This window comes from Nerophis lumbriciformis, linkage group LG31 (genome assembly GCF_033978685.3).
Source record: "Nerophis lumbriciformis linkage group LG31, RoL_Nlum_v2.1, whole genome shotgun sequence".
NCBI lineage: Eukaryota > Metazoa > Chordata > Actinopteri > Syngnathiformes > Syngnathidae > Nerophis > Nerophis lumbriciformis.
Genome location: NC_084578.2, coordinates 19,492,501 through 19,502,990, shown reverse-complemented (window position 1 = coordinate 19,502,990; position 10,490 = coordinate 19,492,501). Strand labels below are relative to the sequence as shown.

Sequence of the window (10,490 nt, the reverse complement as noted above, 5' to 3'; positions counted from 1 at the left end):
AAAAAAAAATCCAGGAATTCCCGGAATTCCCGTTTTTTCAAACCCTTTTTTTCTGGCGACTACTCTTTCCACATTTTTCAACCCACTTCAACTACCGGTATTCCACAGTCAAATTATTCCTCTTAATCAGGACAAAAAACTAAATTGTTTTTCGAATTGGAAAAAGCTAAATTCTTATAGTCATTCACATCGACGTCCCTTATATGGGCTCTGTACCGAGGATGTTGTTGTGGCTTGTACAGCCCTTTGAGACTTTTGTGATTTAGGGCTATATAAATAAACATTGATTGATTGATTGATTGAATACCATTTCTCAATTAAAAATGTTACTACTTCAACATTTCTCGACCGATTTGAAAAATTCCAACACCGACCATTTCAACTCATTCAGACCATTCAAGTTTTTTTTACCATTTTCAAATTCCCACTTTTCCCAAAATTCCCACATTTTTCGGAAATTCCTATTGAAATCAATGGGACATTCTTCAAGAATCCACAACTCCCCCATTTTTCATCTTAGACTTAGACAAACTTTATTGATCCACTCAGTTTCAAAGGATAGAGAGGGTAAAGATGGAAAGGATAATGCAGGTAATAAGTACACTAAAAATTTACCATAGTAGCAATATAAAATATAACATATATGTAATATTTACATATTATATATACAGTAGCTAATATATACTGATATATTATATGATATTTTATATAATATATACAATAAATAACAAAAAAAATTACCTCAAAATTCACAGAGTCGACCCGATAATTATCATGCACCCCTAATGTAGATGTTAAATTGTTGATGATTCAAGTGTCTCTAAAATTGTAAGTACATTTTCAGTGATGCAATAGAAAACATATAATTTTTTGCTATAATTTGCCTTTATTTTTAATGACCTGGGTTCCACTGGGGGAAAGGCCATCAAGCATGTTACCTGGAACATCCAGACACACATTTGTTGTGATAGCGTGGCCAAGAAAATCTCTTGGAAGGGAGAAAATGGAAATATGGCGTTCAGACAAATGGCATTGAGAGCAAGCTTTGCTTGCACATGAGTACATCATCAGTCATCAAACATGCCACCAGAAAAAGTTGAGTTTCTGAAAAAAAAATGAAAAAAATAAGTTATGTATTCTTCGAAGCAAACTTTTGAAACTTACTAAAAATGTTCAATTTGTCATAATGGCGGGAACTGGGTGTTGTTTAGGGCGGGGGTCCTACTAATTTTGGCGGTTCTCGAACCCACAATAGTGTTGACTGTGACGCAACAGTTTGTTTACATGTAAAATTTTCCACTCCTTCTTTGTCTCATTTTGTCCACCAAATGTTTTATACTGTGCGCGAATGCACATAGGTGCGCTTTGCTGATGTTTCTGACTTGTCTGGAGTGTTAATCAGGCATATGTGGTCAGTGCATGACTGCAAGCTAATCAATGCTAACATGCTATTTAGGCTAGCTGTATGTACATTTTGCATCATTATGCCTCATTTGTAGGTATAGTTGAGCTCATTTGATATCCTTCATTTTTATCCTCTCTGTATATAATTTATATTTGCATGTCTCATGACACATTATCTGTTGTTTGTGTGCCATGTTGTTCCAGACCACAGCAAACATTACCTAGCTTGCCAAAGATTGTAATAAATCTATTAAAAGAAGACAGCCTATCGTTTCCTTTAACTTGGACACACACATCTATACCTTTGGCCATTAAAAGCCAGTCATTTCCAGGAGTTATCTCACCTTCTGAGTAGCCTCTGATTTACTAATGGTTTCTAATGTTGTAAAAATGTGTAGAATAAATATTAAATTTAACCATTTTTGTCAACGAAGATTTGCTTCAGCCTGTGACACATAGTCATTTTGATAGTGGGCTATTATAGCTAATATAGACACTTACGTCATGTTGCCTTCATTATAACACTTATAAAAGACTTTTAAAGTCATTTTGATAGTAGGCTAATATAACTAATATAGACACATCATGTGTTGCCTTCATTATAAGACTTATATATGGCTTTTAATTGTTTGCGGCTCCAGACAGATTTGTTTTTTGTATTTTTGGTCCAAAATGGCTCTTTTGACGTCATAGTTAAGGTTTGTGGTATTACAGTTAGAGTAAATAGCCATTACTGAGTTTGTTTGTGTTTATTTTCCAGTATTTTATTTTTTTCAGCAATAATAATCCACATAAACACATAAACCAGGCCTATTCAACTGGTGCGTACGGCCCGCCAAAGCTTTTCATTTGGCTGCCGAACATCACCCAAATAGGCTTGATGAAACTATTCGAACTAGGGTTGCCCATGCACGCAGTACTTCAGCCACCCCGCGGGGGGCAATAGCAAGGCATATGTCACAATGAAGCAGCTGTGAGTGAATAGAAGAAGATGGCACTATCGACCCTGAAAAAAATCTAAGTAAATCAGGAAAATCTGACTTTTGAAAAAAGACTGAACAAAGCATGAATGTATTGAAATTGCTGACTTCCTGATGTCTTTTGTATTCGTGGTTGTGTTGTTTTTTTGTCTGAGATTGTAAGACTGTAAGATATTGTACATGGTCATTGGGATTTGTTATATATTGTATACATTATATAAAATATATCAGTATATATTATATATACTGTATATATAATATGTAAATATTACATATATGTTATATTTTATATTGCTACTATGGTACATTTTTAGTCTACTGAATACCTGCATTACCCTTTCCATCCTTACTAGAGATGCGCGGATAGGCAAATATTTCATCCGCAACCGCATCAGAAAGTCGTCAACCATCCGCCATCCACCCGATGTAACGTTTGAATAGAACTGCATCCGCCCGCCATCCGCCCGCACCCGCCCGTTATATCTAATATAGACGATGCAAGGCATTAGTGAGGCACCTGCCAACTACTCCGGTTTTCCCGTAATTCGTACGGTTTTCATCAACCTATTCCGGGTTACAGTTGCAGTGATAAAAAATACGGTTTTTCATTAATTTAAAAAAAAAAAAGGGTGAAAACTACGCGAATTGCACCTTGTGCAGACAAGATTTTTCGATCGGACACGGAGGAATTAGCGATGTAAAAGACCACTTTGGGACAAAAAAACACAAGTCTAATGCCGTTGCTAGCGATACAAGTGGAAAACTTTCAACGTTTTTCGTCGCCCAAACAGATTCTTTGGATGTGATAAATGCCGAAGTTTTATTTACGGAGGCAATAATTGAGCATGGACTTCCAATCGCACTGGCTGATCACATGGGACAGTTACATGTTTGTAATGCAACCTTTAAAAATCATTACGCGGTCCCAAAAATAAACTTTTCTTGCATGATAATGTCCAGAAAAATTCGCTTTATATTACTATAGAGTCCTTTTAACGAATGAGTTTGATGGTTTATCACAAACCTTAAATGAAAGAAGTCCTTTTTTCGCACCATGCACCATGTTTGATGTCCCGGTTTTATGACTGTCGTAGACGTACACAGCGTCGCAGCTCTTGCAACTCACGTAGCCAGCATTGCTGTCATCCTGATTTACAACCTCATAAAAACGAGTCCACGCTGAACTTTTCTGGCCTTTTTTTCCCTGGTCTTTAGTATTCCCTTTTTTAGTTTGTCGCGTACCACCTTTGCTGCCGGTGTTGCCATTTTTTTTTTCTTCTTCTGATGTGGCATATGCTGCAGGTGCCTGCTGATAAATAATTGCCTGTTTCAAAGAGTGCTGCTCGTTTTTCGTATGTGGCTAACAACATTTAACTATGTATATATATTTCCGAATTGGTTTAACTGCCACCCGCAAAAAAAAAAAAAAAAAAAAAAAAAATCTCATTAATCCGCCCGACCCGACCCGCGGCGCGGATAAAATCTTATTTATTTAAATTTCATCCGCCCGATCCGCGGATAATCCGCCGAATCCGCGGTTGTGTCCGCAAACCGCGCATCTCTAATCCTTACCCTTTCCATCCTTTGAAACTGAGCTACTGCGTGGAACAATTTCCCTTGTGGATCAATAAAGTTTGTCTTAGTCTAAGTCTAATTCTGGCCATCAAAGCTCATTTTAGGTTTGATTGTGTTGAGCCACATCTCCAATATTTGCTGTGGATGTTTAATTTCTCTATGCGTAAATCTGTCGTTTATTGTGTGAACGTATTAATACTAAAACCTTATATTTCATTCATGTGAAATACACAATGGACGTTATACTTTTGTAATGTTTATTCTATGTTTATATTTTCAGTCTTAGAAACCTAAATAAATCAAATCAAAAGGAAGAAAAAAAACTGATGAAGGAAAAGACTTCAAAAGATGGAACACCAATTGTCAACAAAACTTCTGGAGCTTGTTTCTTCATGCTGTCGACTATCTGTCGACCTGCACACGCTGGAAACGAGTAACGATTGATTGATTGATTGAGACGTTTATTACCCTACCCCTTTTAATACCCTACCCCTATTATTCTACGAGGGTAGAATAATTAACTTATTAACAGTGCAGTGTGAAATGTGATACGTTTACTTTGCAATTCAGTAAACAGTCTCAAAGGAATATAACCTGCGGAGGCACTCTCTGACAAGATATCCAAATTTCGATATCCGGCCCCTGAGCCCTTGAAACTGTGGCTCTCTGCATTATGTAGTTGAAAATCCCTGCCATAAACAGTAGCAAGTTTTACACAAGTATTTTGCTCTTTTTGAGAGTTAACCTGTTTTAAGGTTTGGATTGCAATATTTGTATAGCTAATGTCGTCGAAATGTAAGGTTGCTTGTTTTACAATTTTAAGAGTTAAATCAGAAAAAATAAATATCAGACATTTTAATCTATAGAAATTGTTTTTTTTTATTGTTTGTCCATGTCAAAATGTGTTCTATTTGTTAGAAGTACTTTGGTTTTGTTTCGCATGATTTATTATGTTTGGATTTTTTTTTTTTTAAATTAAGATTAATTTATGATGCAATGGGACAATGCAATTTCATAAAACACACGACTACACATGGTTAAAAAAGCAAGAATTAGCCAGAAGGCTAGTTTTCATCTGTAGTCCCCCGGCCATGATGTAAAAAAGGCAGTAATATTACAAGATAATCTAATAAATAATGGTTTATGTTTGTTGTATTGTTCATAAACCAAGCTCGGGTGATCAGAATTGAGCTGAAGATATCATTTACACGACTTGAATTGTGATTGTTGATGTTTAAATGGAATACTTACGATATGGAAGTCTTTTGTTGTACCAGTTGACAGTGCTACATTTTAGTGTGTTTTTATACAACAACATTGTTGGTGCAATGTAATGATGGACCCTGTTACCATTAATAAATAACACGTTTGTGGAGGAAGATGTTGCCAGCGCTGCCTGCAGGAGAAAAGGTCACCGCCTCTGTCCATGGTGCTGAGGACAGAGCTCCATCAGACGGGGGTGTGGCAGTGCTGACGGCGAGACACAGCTGGCAGGTGATTAGATTTCACAGGTGGTATGTGTTAATCTAATCATCTGTTGTCTTTAATAGTGAGCGGCCGGGAGCAGGAGGAGAGAGAGAGGACACGGACGTGACTGAAAGGTCACGTTCTGCGGAAGAAAGACTTTGCTAAAAACCTATGTGCATTAAAACTTTGTTAAAAACGTCACGCTTGGGTCCTGTGAAGTGTCTGTCAGTGGGACCGCTAGGAAGCGACTTCCACAACGTTAATGAGAAGTATTGGCATTACTACCTATAATAGTAATAATTTGTATTATTAAAATAATAATATTTCTACAATTTACTGTTTAGACACAATCAAGTATGATATCATTTAATACTAAAAACAGTTTTGGTACAAATCTGCGGCGTTGGGCAAGCTACTTAGAAAATGTAGTAAGCTACTAGTTTTTCGGAATACAGACTAAACAAATAAAAACAAAGGTTGTCGGCATTGTTTTCCTTGAGTGCATGTACTTGTCCAAATATGGCCAATCAGATTATTGTTGAGTTCCTGGAGTTGTCTTCATCACTACTGGAAACACCTTCTTCACTTGCAACGTTTGAAACATTTGCAGGAGAAAAATCCCTCTGTGAACTTGACTGGCCTGCACAGAGTCCTGACCTGAACCCGATAAAACACCTTTGGGATGAATTAGAACGGAGACTGAGAGCCAGGCCTTCTCGACCAACATCAGTGTGTGACCTCACCAATGCTCTTTTGGAAGAATGGTGGAACATTCCTATAAACACACTCCGCAACCTTGTGGACAGCCTTCCCAGAAGAGTTGAAGCTGTAATAGCTGCAAAAGGTGGACCAACATCATATTGAACCCTATGGGCTAGGAATGGGATGGCACTTCAAGTTCATATGAGAGTTAAGGCAGGTGGCCAAAGACTTTTGGCAATATAATGTAGTTCATTGGTTTAATAAAATCTTGGAGGATGGTAAAAAGTACAAAAGCCCTTAAGTTATCTTTATTGGAGGAATTTAGGTTGTTTTAAATAAGCCCAATTTATGTAGGTGCCTTAATGTGTCTGTATATTTTCAATATGTACTGTTTGTGTCTTCTATTGCTGAACAAAAAAAAAAAGAATAGTATCTATCTAACTAGGGCTGCCCCATACTTATATCACGTGCTGTGAGTTTGGGCCCCACGTTCAGTAGGGGCCCCCATGTTGCATCAATAGATGCACGTAAAACAGCAATCAATGAATGATAGGGTGCTTTAGATGATATGTTACAGCAAAATTATCCAAGCCCCTCTCTGCTCCACCACCGATAAGAATAGCAAATTTCCATCCACATCGTTACTGTCGTCTGTGGCGCAGGGCATGATTGCAAGCGTCTTGCCATGCAAACAAACTATAACAAAAGTATTATCCATTATAATATTATAATAATATTATTATAATTTTTTATTTTTTATTTATTGAACAATTTATTTCCCATTATGTAATTTTAGTCCAAAACATGCATCCAATTAAATTTAAATTTAAGTTTGATTGAAATAGTATAAAGATAGTTCACGCCAATTAAAAAAAAAAACGTTGTTGTAGCTCAGGGGTGGGGGTTCCAGATAAAATTCTGCTTATGGCCACAATTTAGCCAAAGATCAGCCCTATTGCACAAAAATGTATTACTAAAAATACACCAATTTAATGGAGTCCAAGCACAGGACATTAAAAAGAAAGTCAAAGCACATTAAGAGTGAGAGCAATAATTGCCAGTTTGCTTGTGTATGCTGCCATCTGGTGGGCATTATGAGAGCATACACTTGTTACACTTGCACCGCTGCAGTGCGGTCAGGTAAGGTATCGTTATTAAAAATTAAAAAAGCAAATTTCTAATACAAAATTATTATTAAAGGTCCTCTAACATGTGTTATTTATTTTCTATGTGATTCCAATATTTTAAGTAAAAGTCACTGAATTTTTCTTCAGATGTCCACCAATCAGGAGTCGTGCAGCCAATCAAAATACAACATAGAAAACACGTCTGGCAAACAAACTCCTGCGATGGTAACTAACTGTCAACATGTGAGTTTCCTAATTACAGAGCAGAGGCAGGTGTGTCGATCGGGTCAGTGAAAGTTTTGGTTCATTGAATTTCCCCGACATGAATTGGAATTCAAAAATAAAAACAATTGGTTAATTTGAATTTTATTTTGAAAAAAAAAAAATCAAAACTTCTTTCTCAGTGTTGAAGAGCAATAACACAATTAAAAAACGGTTATATTTCCATTTTATATTTCATATAGAAAAATGAAAATTATTTTTTTAACCAAAAACAGATGACTTTTCATATTACCACACCGCAACATTAAGTTTGAAAATGAATAAACAATTTAATGTTAATACAACATGAGTGTGTTATTTGTTTTTACTTTGTATCACTGTCTATTTTTTTTTTTCATAGGGTAGACAAAATTGTGTGACATGTTTAATTATTAGGGTCGATATATAACCGCGTGTGTGTTCTAATTACATTGTGAAAGGTGGAATGTGGCTTGTCCTAGCCATAACATGATTCTCATGATAATACAAACCCCGTTTCCATATGAGTTGGGAAATTGTGTTAATGTAAATATAAACGGAATACAATGATTTGCAAATCCTTTTCAACCCATATTCAATTGAATGCACGACAAAGACAAGATATTTGATGTTCAAACTCATAAACTTTATTATTTTTTTGCAAATAATAATTAACTTAGAATTTAATGGCTGCAACACGTGCCAAAGTAGTCGGGAAAGGGCATGTTCACCACTGTGTTACATGGCCTTTCCTTTTAACAACACTCAGTAAACGTTTGGGAACTGAGGAGACACATTTTTTAAGCTTCTCAGGTGGATTGTTTCCCATTCTTGCTTGATGCACAGCTTAAGTTGTTCAACAGTCCGGGGGTCTCCGTTGTGGTATTTTAGGCTTCATAATGCGCCACACATTTTCAATGGGAGACAGGTCTGGACTACAAGCAGGCCAGTCTAGTACCCGCACTCTTTTACTATGAAGCCACGTTGATGTAACACGTGGCTTGGCATTGTCTTGCTGAAATAAGCAGGGGCGTCCATTGTAACATTGCTTGGATGGCAACATATGTTGCTCCAAAACCTGTATGTACCATAAAGTATTAATAGCGCCTTCACAAATGTGTAAGTTACCCATGTCTTGGGCACTAATACACCCCCATACCATCACATCATTGTTGCGCCTATAACAATCCGGATGGTTCTTTCCCTCTTTGGTCCGGAGGACACGACATCTAGTTTCCAAAAACAATTTGAAATGTGGACTCGTCAGACCACAGAACACTTTTCCACTTTGCATCAGTCCATCTTAAATGGGCTCAGGCCCAGCAAAGCCGAAGGCGTTTCTGGGTGTTGTTGATTAACGGTTTTCGCCTTGCATAGGAGAGTTTTAACTTGCACTTACAGATGTAGCGACCAACTGGAGTTACTGACAGTGGGTTTCTGAAGTGTTCCTGAGCCCATGTGGTGATATCCTTTACACACCGATGTCGCTTGTTGATGCAGTACAGCCTGAGGGATCGAAGGTCACGGGCTTAGCTGCTTACGTGCAGTGATTTCTCCAGATTCGCTGAACCCTTTGATGATATTACGGACCGTAGATGGTGAAATTCCTAAATTCCTTGCAATAGCTGGTTGAGAAATGTTGTTCTTAAACTGTTTAACAATTTCTCTCACACATTTGTTGACAAAGTGGTGACCCTCGCCCCATCCTTGTTTGTGAATGACTGAGCATTTCATGGAATCTACTTTTATACCCAATCATGGCACCCACCTGTTCCCAATTTGCCTGTTCACCTGTGGGATGTTCCAAATAAGTGTTTGATGAGCATTCCTCAACTTTATCAGTATTTATTGCCACCTTTCCCAACTTCTTTGTCACGTGTTGCTGGCACAAATTCTAAAGTTAAGGATTATTTGCAAAAAAAAAATAGTTTATCAGTTTGAACATCAAATATGTTGTCTTTGTAGCATATTTAACTGAATATGGGTTGAAAATGATTTGCAAATCATTGTATTCCGTTTATATTTACATCTGACACAATTTCCCAACTCATATGGAAACGGGGTTTGTACAACTGATTTGGTTTTCTTTTCTGTTAATAGTTTTACGATAAAGTAAACATTTAAATATGTTTATTTCCTGGAACTGTATGTGGTGCATTGAGTTAATACTAAAAAAGCAAGAATGTTATAGTTGTAAAGCATGTTTAATAGCAACTCCATATATGGAGTGTGTTAAGAGTAAGAGTGTGACGATACATTTATCCCAGGTGTAAAGAACGCTTCATTCATGTATTCATTTTGTAGTGCCGCTGGAAACCTTAGGTCACTGCCGTTTTAATGACATCACTTCCTGTGGAGTACAGGAAACAAAGCCACTTTGGAGAGGCAGAGCCCCCTACAACGTGTTTCTTTTCTCGCCATTCACCAATTGTTGTCTATTTTGCTTACTCAATATGGGTTAGAAACAGCCAACGAACCAGCCTGGAAAGAAAAAGGGATTGGCTGTGGATTTAGACTAAACTTAAATGTTGCCGTTTGGCCACAATACCCAGCAATATGTTTGGAGGAGAAAAGGTGAGGCCTTTAATCCCAGGAACACCATTCCTACCGTCAAGCATGGTGGTGGTAGTATTATGCTCTGGGCCTGTTTTGCTGCCAATGGAACTGGTGCTTTACAGAGAGTAAATGGTACGATGAAAAAGGAGGATTACCTCCAAATTCTTCAGGACAACCTAAAATCATCAACCCGGAGGTTGGGTCTTGGGTGCAGTTGGGTGTTCAAACAGGACAATGAGCCCAAACACACGTCAAAAGTGGTAAAGGAATGGCTAAATCAGGCTAGAATTAAGGTTTTAGAATGGCCTTCCCAAAGTCCTGACTTAAATGTGTGGACAATGCTTAAGAAACAAGTCCATGTCAGAAAACCAACAAATTTAGCTGAACTGCACCAATTTTGTCAAGAGGAGTGGTCAAAAATTCAACCAGAAGCTTGTGG

The 10,490-nt window shown here is 37.3% G+C and overlaps 1 protein-coding gene across 6 annotated transcripts in view; it reads right to left on the bottom strand.

Annotated features, from left to right (window-relative positions):
• Positions 1-680: 680 nt before the first annotated feature.
• cfap65 (cilia and flagella associated protein 65) overlaps positions 681-10,490 on the bottom strand; it is a 51,653-nt gene continuing 41,843 nt past the window's right edge. For 5 of the 6 annotated variants that reach the window (XR_009811395.1, XM_061926496.1, XM_061926498.1 and 2 more), the window contains one exon: positions 7,670-10,490. This exon is cut by the window's right edge. The gene's annotated coding sequence lies outside the window, so the exon portion shown is untranslated. Of the gene's footprint in view, positions 1,105-7,669 lie in introns of those variants that run through there. The other variant, XR_009811396.1, reaches the window with a different exon arrangement.